A 13,052-nucleotide genomic window follows, 5' to 3' on the forward strand; every position below is an offset into this window, starting at 1 on the left:
GGCGCCCGCCCCAGCGATGCGGGCCCCGCCCGTCGCCTCAGGTAACCGAGCGGCCCTCCCCGTCGCGGCCGGACCCTCCCCTTTCCTCCCTTCCGGGCGGTCCCGGGACGGCGAAATCTGGTTCTCGGGCCCGGGTGCACCCAGGGCTCTGCCTTCAGAAGCATGTCCCTGCCTTTTTCGGGGGACCCGCGGGGTCCGGCGGAGCCTGGCCCTGACCCCGGGGAGAGTCGGCGGCTTCTGTCGCGTCTTTTCAAACCGGGTTTAGCCTTTAGGAGCTGCCCGGGTCGGTCGTTGCGCTCTCTCCTGGCATCTTGGGGGAGGGGGCGGGTCTGGAGCGGAGCTAGACAACTCTGGCGAGGAATCTGGTCCAGCAGAAGGGCTCCTGGAGTTGCTGCCGCCCTGTGGAGGCGATGCTGCCCACTGCCCAGTGACAGTCGCAGAAGGAAGAGTTAATAACGAGACTAAACAGCTTACCCTGGGTAAGCGCTCACTATACGCCGGGCATTGTGCCAGGCCATGACGTTCACCACATCGAACTCCAGAATAACCCTGTAAGGTAGGGTTCTTCTCCCCCATTTCACTGACGATGCAACTGAGGCTCTGAGTGAGGCTTGCGGACTTACCTGCCCAAGGTCACTTAGCTGGTCATTTGGACCCAGGCATCCGGATTCCAGATTCAAGCTCTTAACAATTAGGTCGGTGGCTCTGCAACTTTGCTGCACGTTAAAGTCACCTGGGGGCGGGGGAGGGGGGGCTTTTAAAGATTCCTGGTGCTTAGGCTGCACACCAGGCCCTTACATCAGAATTGGGGTGGGAGGGGGAAGTGGGAGGACCTAGACGTCCTATTTTTTAAGGAGCCACACCGTGATTGCAGCGTGTGGCAAACTTTGGGAACTGCCAGGGCGGGCGATCCTGCGTCTCAGAAGACGTTGCAGTGTGTGTCCAGTCCGAGTGTGTAAGAAGACCATCTGGGAGTTTGTTAAAAATGCAGGTTCCACTTACAGAGACCCGTCTTCTCTTTGGGCCCCGTGCGGACTTCGCTTCATGAACGCCAGTTGGGGATGGAAAGTAACTTTCTTTGCAGGGTTTCTGAGTTGCTGGGCCTTGAAAGTGTACACATCTCATGCGGAGCTGTTAGGTTGTAGTTTCCTGGGTGTACAGTGCTTGTGGGTCTAGTGTCTCTAGCATCTGGGTCATCTCTGTGCGTGCAGTCCTCCATGCTCTGTCCCCTCTCCAGCACTTGCGCTGTCACACGTGCACATGACTGCTTCTTCCAGTTCTGGGCTGCTCAATTCCCAGCGCACCCTTTAGGGTGCTTCTGTCTGTGACTCCCAGCTACTTTGGGTCATTCTTCTATGTTGTTTAACATCATTAGAAGGGAATTTACCAGTTCTTTTTCTGTGTTGCATTTCTGTCTCTTCTACTAGATTATGAGCAACTTGAACCATGTGTTTTCTTCATCTCTGTTCCTCCCAGTGTTTTGATCCAAACTCACAAAGGTTTTACTGAAATGGCACGTTTGAGTCGCACTTATGAGTCCCTTTTGTAGACTTCATGCTGCAAACAGATTCTTCTCTGTTTCCATTTTTTGCAAAAGGTGTTTGGTAGTTCTTTGCCTATAGAATTTTGTTCTTTCGCTTAGAAATACTCTATTTAGGTTCATTCAGTTATCCACCCAGTAGTTGGACAAACACATTTAGTTCTTTTTTAAAAACATTTTTTAATGTTTATTTTTGAGAGAGAGAGAGACAGAGAGAGACAGAGTGTGTGTGTGTGTGTGTGTGTGTGTGTGTGTGTGTGTGTGTGTGAGCAGGGGGGACAGAAAGAGAGGGAGACACAGAATCTGAAGCAGGCTCCAGGCTCTGAGCTGTCAGCACAGAGCCCGAACATGGGGCTTGAACTTGTGAGCTGGGAGATCATGACCTCAGCCAAAGTTGAAGTCGGACACTTAACCGACTGAGTCAGCCAGTCACCCCATAGTTTTTTTCTTTTAATATTTATTTTTGAGAGAGTGAGAGCAGGCACATGACTGGGGGAGGGGCAGAGAGAGAGGGAGACACAGATTTGGAAGCAGGCTCCAGGCTCTGAGCTGTCAGCGCAGAGCCCGATGTGGGGCTCGAACCCACAAACTGAGATCATGACCTGAGCTTGAAGCCAGATGCTTCACCTACTGAGCTGCCCAGGCACCCCAGCACATTTAGTTCTTACAACTCCGGTACTATGTAGGACTGACTGTATGTAACCAACATTGATTGATTTTTTAAAATATCTGATTTTATCATGATTAGATATGATCAGTTCTGCAGTCGAAACCTTGAACTGCCCTTAGGCCTTTGCATATATTCCAGACCTCATGGTCCGAAATAGTGTTTAGTTGTCATTTACTGACTGTTGTTATTGGCCTGTTGGGACTTGGTAAATGCTAGTAGATGGAATTGGCTCTTGGTAATAGTTCATGCTGTTCACCAGGAGAGATGACATAACCTGATGTTAGAGGGGATTTGACAAACTTAGTATAGTTTCATTGCAGAATGCCTGAGCTGCTATTGCCCAACATATTTACAGACTTTAAAGAAAAGCAGGGTAGCAATTGAGATTATATTTGTTCTTGGCTGGTCCTTAAACCATGTAAACTTTAGGAAAGGGAGTGGGTGAATATGTGTGTGAAGGTCATTATGAAGGGGTTTTGGACAGTTTTTTGTACTAGCAGTTAAATATGGTGAAGTATGTGGATTGAATAAAAATTTACACATTTTATGTAATGATATTCTTTATAGGATAAGGATTCTTGTGGAAAGATTCTCTTAGTTCAACTTTGTACTGTTCTGTCAATTTTTAGGCTGAGGCCAATATAGAAAGTGATGGGACAATTTTTGTCAAACAAAACAAAGCAACTTGCCCTTGTTTCTCTCTGATCAGATATGGACAGAGTATCCGGTTCTGGCCTTAGCACAAGGAAGGAACTCAATCTGTAAGCCTGAGGTTTAACTCTGTAGCTGATCTCCAAAGTAAAGGTGAAAAATTCCACATGCTTAAAGACCAGAAGTGACTTGAATCAAGAAAGCTTGAGACTTAGAAATGGATTCTGTTTAATTTGAGATACTCACCAGTGTTAGCAGGTGTGTTCTCTGACATGTGAAAGATGTTTTGGATAGAATACATGATTTTCTTTGATACAAGCTGATTAAAGTTTTACAAGTAAGGTACTTAGCATTTAATTTTAAGTTTTTCTAGGTGAAGAAGGTAGGTAATTTGCCCAGGATTTCATGGTTGGGTTCTAGCACTTCAAGGGCCACAATGCAGATTCCTGCCTCTGGACGCAGTGTTCTCTTCCACCCCCATCCTCCACAGTGAGAGGATGTCTTGTTTGTTATTATGTGTGTGTTTGTTTGTGTGTACGTGTGTGTTGGGGATGGGGGAGGTGACAGAGTAGTCTGCTGTGTTTGAGATCCTCATTTCGATGTATAGTGAATGCTTGGCGTGTGATATGTACTTTGCTGTATATACTGAGAATACCAAGATAAATAAGACTCAGCTCCTGTCCTCAAGGAGTCCGTAGTCTAGTTAGAGTTGTAATAAAAAGATTAGTATGTAAGGAAGCTCTGTCAAGTAGAATTCTGTGCAAAGTTGGAACTGTTTTTTCATATTTGTTTATTTTGAGAGAGAGAGAGAGAGAGAGAGAGAGAGAGAGAGAGACCAGTAAAGGCACAGAGAGAGAAGGAGACAGAATCCCAAGCAGGCTCCACACTGTCAGCGCAGAGCCCAATGTGAGGCTCAAAATCGTGACCCAAGCCGAAATCAAGAGTTGGATGCTTAACCGATGAGCCACCAGGCGCCCTGATAGAACTGTTCTGTATCTGTGCCGGCCAGGATGCTAGCCACTACCACATGGGACTTTTGAGCACTTGAAATGTGGCTCGTGTAGATAAGGAACTGATTTCTAATTTAATTTAAATTTAAGTGGTTACATGTGAATATGTATTGAGCAGAGCAGGTCTGAGACATGAAAGATGAGACTTGTGGTGGTGTGGACTGATGGGGCAGGCAGGGGATACATAGTATTCATACTTCTTTTCTTTCTTTTAAAACATTTTTTTTAACATTTATTTATTTTTGAAAGAGAGAGAGACAGAGAAAGAGCAAGGGAAGGGCAGAGAGAGAGGGAGACAGAATCTGAAGCAGGTTTCAGGCTCTGAGCTTTCGGAACAACGGCCTGACACGGGGCTTGAACTCACAAACTGCAAGATCATGACCTGAGCCTCAGTCAGCCACTTGACTAATTGAGCCACCCAGGCACCCCTCTTTTCTTTTCTTTTTATCAGACTAGCAAAAACTACTTGTTTACACTTTTAGGGAGGAATACAGGCACAACCTGTCTTTCTTTCTTGTAATTCAGGTGTTTGACAGGATACCCGATAGAATTTGGTATATAGGTGAATACATTCCTTTGTGACCCAACTTGGTTGATATTTGCCTTTTAGGGTCAATGGGACTACAACAGAATGTGAACTATAATCCTTTTGTCTTTACTGATCATAAAGTTATATGGATGACCTTGAGAGCACTGTGTGCCTTGAAATCTAGCATGGTTCATTTATTTACTCAGTGTTTTGGCACCCTGTACCCTGTTTTTCCTAAGAGAAACAAAGTATGCCTGATAATGTGTACCTTGCCTTTGTACATCTCAAAGTATGTTGACTTTGGTCACTTTATTTGATTCTTCCCCCGAGTTATTTTAGGTAGGTACTGCAGGTGTTTCCCCTGCGTTGCAGACGAGGAAACTATGACAGAGAAATGCTAAGTGACTTGTCCAAGATCATCCTGGTGAGGTGTGGAGTCAGAACAAAAGGGACTAGCATTGGACTTCAGAGCAAGAGGAGTTTCTTGTCCTAGCTTCACTGTCACTTGTACTCTGAGCAAGCTCTAGCCTTGTTTCCTCACCCAGTATCCAGTACATCTGTCTTACTTAACTTTCTAGGCTTGTTACTGGAATAAAATGAAATAACATGTGAAAACTCTTTTAAAATGACAGTTTTACAAAGATACGCTGTTAGCAAGCAAGATCTCTAGTAGTTTTTTCTTGTATGATGCTGGCCTCCTAACTCATCAGGTCAGTTATTCATGTTGAATACTATGGTGCGCTGGTGTTGTCAGATTTCTTCTGTCTTCCTCATTATGAAAACTCTTGAGCAGCCAGTGTGTCCTGTTTGTGTCTGCATACTGTTTACCTAGGACAATACCTGACATGTAGCAAGTGTTTAATAAATGTTTGTTTTGTGAAATAACTGATGTCTGGACTTACTTTATGAAGTTTTAAAAAAATTGAGCTCTGTAATTAGACTTGAAGCTTCTTGGGAACAGGGATCTTACTTATTCATTATTATTCCCTGTGCATGGTTTATAGAAGGTATGTAATAAATATTGATAGAATCAGTTGATATAATTAATGTCAGGCTGTGGTCTTAGAGTGTCTGCCACTACTAATGTATTGGTCATTTTGGTGATTTATCAATTAGATGAAACCTTCATGTTACTTTATGGTAATACCTGCAAATCATAAGCTGTTACCAGAACACAGTCACCTGGTAATAGAAACCTCCAGAGAGATTACCTAGAAAATGGACAAATGTAGAGTTGGAAGAAAGTAAGTGATCTGCCAGGGAGCACTATCATCTCTTTCCTCCTGTCATATTTGCTTCCGGAGTATTGAGAGAGAGACTTCTCTGCTAGGAGCTCAGGTTAATAGCTGACCGAGCCTGTCTGGGGAGGAGGCACGAGATCCTTAACATAGCAGAGCCCTTAATCGTCTGACTTCAGTTATGTCTTCATTTCTCACTGCAGTGCCCCGTCCTCCCTGCCTCGTCCTCATCCTTCCTCCCTCCCCCTCCTCAGTATATTAGCCACCCTGGACTTTACTTATCTATTGTCCCTTCAGCTTGTTTTGGACACGGATACCGAATTGCTGTAATAGGAATTCAGTTCTTGTTTTATCATTTCTATGATACTTAAAAAATTTTTTTTAATGTTTTTTTTTTTGAGAGACAGAGACACCGGGAGCAGGGGAGGGTCAGAGAGAGAGGGAGATACAGAATCTGAAGCAGGCTCCAGGCTCTGAGCTAGCTGTCAGCACAGAGTCCGACGCGGGTCTCAAACCCATGAACTATGAGATCATGACTTGAGCTGAAACCGGACGCTCAACCAACTGAGCCACCCAGGCACCCCTATCATTTCTATGATAAAGATAACATTCCTTTATTCTTTGCCTCCAATTTTTACTAAATTAATTACAAATCTCCAATCCTAGCATTCATACTCTTTCAAAATTCGTCACTGTTTATCTTTGAAATTTTATCCCTTGTACATACAGCTTTTTTGTTTCTGCCACTCTGGGTTTTTAGTTTCTGGTGCTGTTTTTTGCTACTTGAAGCAAGCACCCTCCTTCTTATATATTTTTCTTTTCTATCTGCCTCTTTTTGCTCTTATTCAGTTAATTTTCTTATCTGTTAAAATTGTAACCTTCCTTCAATACCCACGTTGCTCTTCCCTGATCTTACTCTGTTGTTTTCCAGCTCAGCCCTTCTTTGAATCAAAAGTAACTTTTTGTCCTCTGAAATTCCACAGTATCTTGCTTATAGCTTACCATAATAGGTTTGGTTAACGTCTACCATCTCCTATAGATACAATAAAAAGAACAAAATTATCCTTGTGATGAGAACTCTTAGGATCTACTCTTAACAACTTTCCTGCATGCCATACGGCAGTGTTAACTGTAGTCATCATATTGTACGTAACATCCCTAGTGCTTATTTATCTTTTACCTGGAAGTTTGTACCTGTTGACCACCTTCCTCCAGTTCCCCCTCCCCCATACCCCCACCACTGGTAACCACAAATCTGATCTCTTTCTATGATTTTCACGGGCTTTTTTTGGTTTGTTTTGTTATTTAAGGTTCCACACATAAGTGAGGTCATAAAATATTTGTTTTTCTCTATCTGATTTATTTCACGTAGCATAATGCCTTCAGGGTCCATCCATGTTGTTGCAAATGGTAGAATTTTCTTGTTTCTTTGCGGCTGAATAATATTCCATCACACACACACAGACACCACCCCCCCGCCCCCAGCTTTCTTACCCATTCATCCATCAGTGGGTCCTTAGGTTGTTTCCCTGTATTAACACTGCTGTGAACATGACAGTGCAGATGTCTTTTTGAGTTAGTATTTTTATTTCCTTTGGGTATATTCCCAGAAGTGAAATTTTAATTTCTTGAGGAACTTCATACTGTTTTCTGTAGTGGCTCTACCAGTTTAGTCTACCAACAGCACATAATGATCCCTTTTCTTCACATGCATGCCAGCATTTATTATGTCTTTTTGATGATGGCCATTTCAAAAGGCTACAGGTGGTATCTCGTTGTGGTTTCAGTTTGCCATTTCCCTATTACTAATGATGTTGGGTACCTTTTCATGTACATGTTGTCCATTTATAGATCTTCTTTGGAAAAATGTCTATTCAGATCCTTTGCCCATTTTCTTTTTTTTCTTTTTAAAGTTTATTTATTTTGAGAGAGTGTGAGTAGTGGAGGGGCAGAGAGAGAGAAAGAGAGAGAATCGTAAGCAGGTTCCACACTGTCAGCACGGAGCCCGATGCAGGGCTCAAACTCCCGAACTGTGAGACCATGACCCAAGCTGAAATCAAGAGTTAGATGCTTAACTGACTGAACCACCCAGGGGCCTTCTGCCCATTTAAAAAAAAATAGTTTACTGTCAAATTGGCTTCCATATAACACCCAGTGCTCTTGCCCACAAGTGCCCTCCTCCATTACCACCACTCCCCTTCCCCGTCCCCCTCCCCCTTCAGTATTCAGTTGGTTCGTTTTCAGTATTCAGTAGTCTCTCATGATTTGCGTCCCTCTCTCACCAACTCTTTCCCCCTTCCTTATGGTCCTCTGTTAGGGTTCTCCTGTTAGACCTATGAGTACAAACGTATGATATCTGTGTTTCTCTGCCTGACTTATTGACTTATTTCGCTTAGCATGACACCCTCAAGGTCCATCCACTTTGCTACAAATGACCATATTTCATTCTTTCTCATTGCCAGATAGTACTCAATTGTGTGTGTATATATATATATATATATATATATATATACACACACCACATCTTCTTTATCCATTCATCAGGTGATAGGCATTTAGGCTCTTTCCATGATTTGGCTATTGTAGAAAGTGCCGCTATGAACATTGGGGTACATGTGCATCGGCACTTCTGTATCCCTTGGGTAAATCCCCAGCAGTGCTATTGCTGGGTCATATGGGAGTTCTACTGATAGTTTTTTGAGGAGCCTCCACACTGTTTTCCAGAGCAGCTGTACCAGTTTACATTCCCACCAACAGTGTAGGAGGGTGCCCATTTCTCCACATCCTCGCCAGCATCTATTGTCTCTTGATTTGTTCATTTTAGCCACTCTGACTGGCATGAGGTGGTATCTCAGTGTGGTTTTGATTTGTATTTGCCTGATGATGAGTGATGCTGAGCATTGTTTCATATGTCTGTTGGCCATCTGGCTGTGCTCTTTGGAGAAGCGTCTATTCATGTCTTCTGCTCACTTATTCACTGAATTATTCATTTTTCGGGTGTAGAGTTTGGTGAGTTCCTTGTAGATTTTGGATACTAGCCCTTTTTCTGATATGTCATTTGCAACTATCTTTTCCCATTCTGTTGGTTGCCTATTGGTTTTCTTGATTGTTTCCCCCTGCCCATTTTGAATTGGATTATTTGGTGTTTTGCTGTTGAGTTGTATGAATTCTTTATACACGTTTTGGATATTAACACCCATCATATACTTAATTTGCACATTTTCCCCCCCATTTAGTAGGTTGTCCTGTACTTTGTTAATGTTTCTTTTGTGTGCAGAAGCTTCTCAGTTTGATGTGGTCCCACTTATTTTTCATTTTGCTGCTTGTACGTTAGGTATGACTAACCAAAAAATCCATTACCAAGACCCATGCTAAGGAGCCTTTTTCCTATGTTTTCTTCTAGGAGTTTCATTTCTCCCAATTAAGTTTGTAATCTGTTTGGAGTTAATTTTTATGAATGGTGTAAGATAGGGGTTGTTTCTTTTTTTTCCATGTGACTAATTTACTCAGCATCATTTATTGAAGAGACTATCTTTTCTTGTTATTTGACATTTTGAAATAGGGCTACATAAATGTGTATGTACTTGTGATTGTTCTGCTGATAGCAGCAGATACCACAAGTGGCATAGCCTTTGTGATGTGATTTTTCTGAAATGGTCAAACAATTCTTTTTTCTCTTTTGTTAACAGTTCTTGGTATGGTAGGGTTCTAACATAATATGGTTCAATCTTTTCTCAGTTTACATGATTCATTGCATTACTGGAAAATTCAGTGTATATTAAAATAGCACAAAATATTTTGCATTTTTATATATACTTTTAGGCATAGACAGTTAAGGACAGAATGATTTTCTGGCAGGCGTTTGACAGTTGTATGAAAAGTAGCATAATTGTCCATTGTGCGGAACTGTCTCCCGCACTGCAGAATGTCTAGATTTCCTGACTCTGCCCATAAATACCAATAGCACGCCCCAGTCATTTTAACCAGAAATGCACTTAATATTTCCAAAATGCCCTCTAGGGGGCAGTTCTTTTGTATTGAAAACCATTGACCTAAATTCTTGAGTGTGTCTTGTTGGCCTTACCTCCTAATCAGAATTGAGTTTTATCACTTGTTTTGCTAGTTTAATAGGTACAAAACAGGATCTTTGTTGCTTTACTTTGTTTTTTTTTTTATTCATGCTTATTTCCAATATATATTTTCTCGTCATTGCTTTATTTAATTTGCCTGTAATTATAGTGTACATCTTTGTCTTAAAATTTTTTGTTTGTGTATTTTGTTAAAATTCAGCATGTTTTTTCTATTAGATACATTTTAATAGGTAAGTTCAACTTTTCCATCATATCCTTTCTACTTTACATGTCTCTTTAAAGCACTTATTTCATTTTCTACATTTAATCATTTAAATGTAAATACATTAAAGAATTAAAATATTTTACATTAAATTTTATTTTTAAGTTTTTAAGAATTTAAGAGCTATTAGGCCTTCAAGTTTAATAGCCATAGTCTTTCATAGTATTTTTTTTGAGGAATGATATTCCTATCTTTTTTCCGAATTGGGAGGGGTAGCACCTATTTCTTAAAAATGCATGTTCCCAGGCCCCAACCCAGATCTATACAGAATTTCAGTTTCTAGTGATAGGGTCTAGACATGCAGAATCTCACCCTCCCCCACCCCCACCTCCACCCCCATGATTCTTGTGTGTGCTAGTTTGTATGCTAGCTTGCCTTTTTCTTTTTTCTTTATTTTTGCCTTAAAATAAGTTTTTCCTCCAATAGTGTTTTGTCTGGAATGTGTGCTAAATATTAATTAAATATTCCGTAAATATTTGGAAACCAACTACTTTAACAAAACTAAAAAAAATACTATGAAAGACTAAGGCTCTTAAACTTGAAGGCCTAATAGCTCTTAAATTCTTAAAAACTTAAATAAAATTTAATGTAAAATATTTTAATTCTTTAAATGTATTTACATTTAAATGATTAAATGTAGAAAATGAAATAAGTGCTTTAAAGAGACATGTAAAGTAGAAAGGATATGATGGAAAAGTTGAACTTACCTATTAAAATGTATCTAATAGAAAAAACATTAATAATTAGCATAAGACAAATGGACATTTTTGAGTTTTATTTGTATATGGCATACAAAATTTGGGACATACCTCAGTGGAATAAAGGGAACTTTCTAATGTCTTCCTATTTTATACTGGTAAACCTTAACAGTCTGAAACATTTATGTAGTATCTGCTGCATGCCAGGAAGTGAGGTTTCCACTGAAAAAAGGTCGACACTCTTGTGGTGAGGAGATCTTTACGTGGGTAACAGATAGGTTAATGTGAAGCTTGGTATTAACAGCCTGTAATAGACAGGTGGAGAAGGGGTGATTTGGGGAGTAAGGAAAAGGCTTTACTCCCTCGAAGGAACAGTAGTACTTCATGAGGTAGATCGAGGTGGGGCATGGTGCTTCATAGTTGAGGGTAGTGCAGGCAGTAATGTAGGGTATGAAAAAAACTTGTTGGGTTGAGTGATCATCATTTGTGTCCTTAGTTGGAGGGAGGGGTACATTTTGGAAAGCGTTCACAGAAGATGAGGCTGGGGAGGCAGAGTAAGCAATTTCAATTAGAATCCTAACAAGATTTTGTTTATCTTTTTGGGGATCATATAAAATCATCTTAAATTTTATATAGAAGAATACATATTTAGTAATTCGGTCTGAGAATACCCAATAAAGCTTTGAAAATGAGTAGTGGACATGGAAGGGGCTTCCTTTTTAGATATTAAAACATTCTATAAATCCACCAAATTTAAATCATTATGGTATTGGCATAGGAATGGACAAAGAGACAAACAGATTCATAAATAGATCCTATATAAATGAAGATTTAGTATAAAACAAATTGGTATTTCAGTTCAGTGGGAGAGGGTATATTTTTAATAGATGATATGTCACAACTGACTGTACATTTACAAGATAACAAATGGCACCTTTCCTATACCAGTTATATAAGTAAGTTCCAGATGCGTATAACACTTAAGTGTAAAGAACTAAGCAATTGTCTTGTGGGAAATCTAGGAGACTACCTATATACTTTAGGGAATGCTTTTGCACTTTTGGACCTAGACCCGAAATAAATGTATTTTACAATGTGACCCAAAAAATAGTATTTATACAAGTTGAAACAGGTTTTACAGAATTTTGCTTACTGTTACTATGTGTGATACCTTTGTTGCATCTCTTATTCCATGTAATTAAAAACAAAAGCATTACCGATTACATTTATTTCATGACCCACAGTTTGAAAAACTCTGATATTGGAGATGAGTGGGAGAAACCGCCTAAACCAGATTCAAAACTAGAAGCTATAGGGGTGGCTGGGTAGCTCAGTCAGTTGAGCATCTCTTGATTTTGGCTCAGGTTACAATTCCAGTGTTGTGGGATTGAGCCCCACATAAGGCTGAGGGTGGAACCTGCTTAAGATTCATTTTCTCTCTCTCTCTCTCTCTCTCTCTCCTTCCTCCCCCCCACTTGCTCACTCTCTCTGTCTAAAATAAACAAACAAAAAAACCTAGAAGCTATAAAATGTAAATACATGACTAGAACAATGAACTCTTACCTCATACCTATCACACTGGCAAAGAAAGAAAGTATTTCTTGGTAGGAGGTGGAGAGTGAGAACAGGGAAGGGCCTAATGTAGTTAGATGTTACAGCTTCTTTGGGGAAGCAGTCTGGCAATACCTAATAACATTAAAAACAAATGCCCTTTGATCCAGTAGTTCATTCTTGGGAACTTGTTCCATAGAAATTAAAAGGCTACTGTTTATATGAACAGCATGTTTATTTCATCATTTCCTGGTGACAAAAAAAAAAGGGAAATGAAGTAAATACACATTATTAGGAGAGTGGTTGAATAAGTTATTCCACACCCATGCCATGAAATGTTACACAGTCATTAAAAAGACTTTATTATTGGTTGGAAGATGTTCACGAGGCATTGTTGAATGGAAAAAAAGACAGATATAGAGAAGTATACAGTCCCTACCTCTGCAAGTATATAAATTATTTTGATATGATTGAGTTAGGGTAGAGCAAATACAAGAGAAAATGTTAGGTTGTTAACAGGGATTATTCAGGGAAGTGAATCATTTGGATGGGAAATGAAGCCAAATAAAATGAAAAAGGTAAAAAAAAACTACATTAAAACAAAGCAAAACCTCTGTTGCCTAATATTCTTGTGTATTTATGTAAAAGACTATGTATAGTGTGTGTATGTATAATTGTATATGTGTATGTGTGTATGTACATGTTGATTTAAAAAGCTGAAAAAAATGTGTGACATGGGAAAGTAAGTTGTCATCTGATGGAGATCGCTCCCTGTCAGAGATTCCCCCCCCTTCCATTTTTGAGTGTGCTTA

At 40.4% G+C, this 13,052-nt stretch overlaps 1 protein-coding gene across 3 annotated transcripts in view; it reads left to right on the forward strand.

The window, feature by feature from the left end:
* RALGAPB (Ral GTPase activating protein non-catalytic beta subunit) overlaps nt 1–13,052 on the forward strand; it is an 88,808-nt gene that overhangs the window by 302 nt on the left and 75,454 nt on the right. For all 3 annotated transcript variants that reach the window (XM_029919306.1, XM_029919307.1, XM_029919308.1), the window contains exon 2: nt 1–41. The gene's annotated coding sequence lies outside the window, so the exon portion shown is untranslated. The remainder of the gene's footprint in view (nt 42–13,052) is intronic.

This window comes from Suricata suricatta, chromosome 12 (genome assembly GCF_006229205.1).
Source record: "Suricata suricatta isolate VVHF042 chromosome 12, meerkat_22Aug2017_6uvM2_HiC, whole genome shotgun sequence".
Lineage (NCBI taxonomy): Eukaryota > Metazoa > Chordata > Mammalia > Carnivora > Herpestidae > Suricata > Suricata suricatta.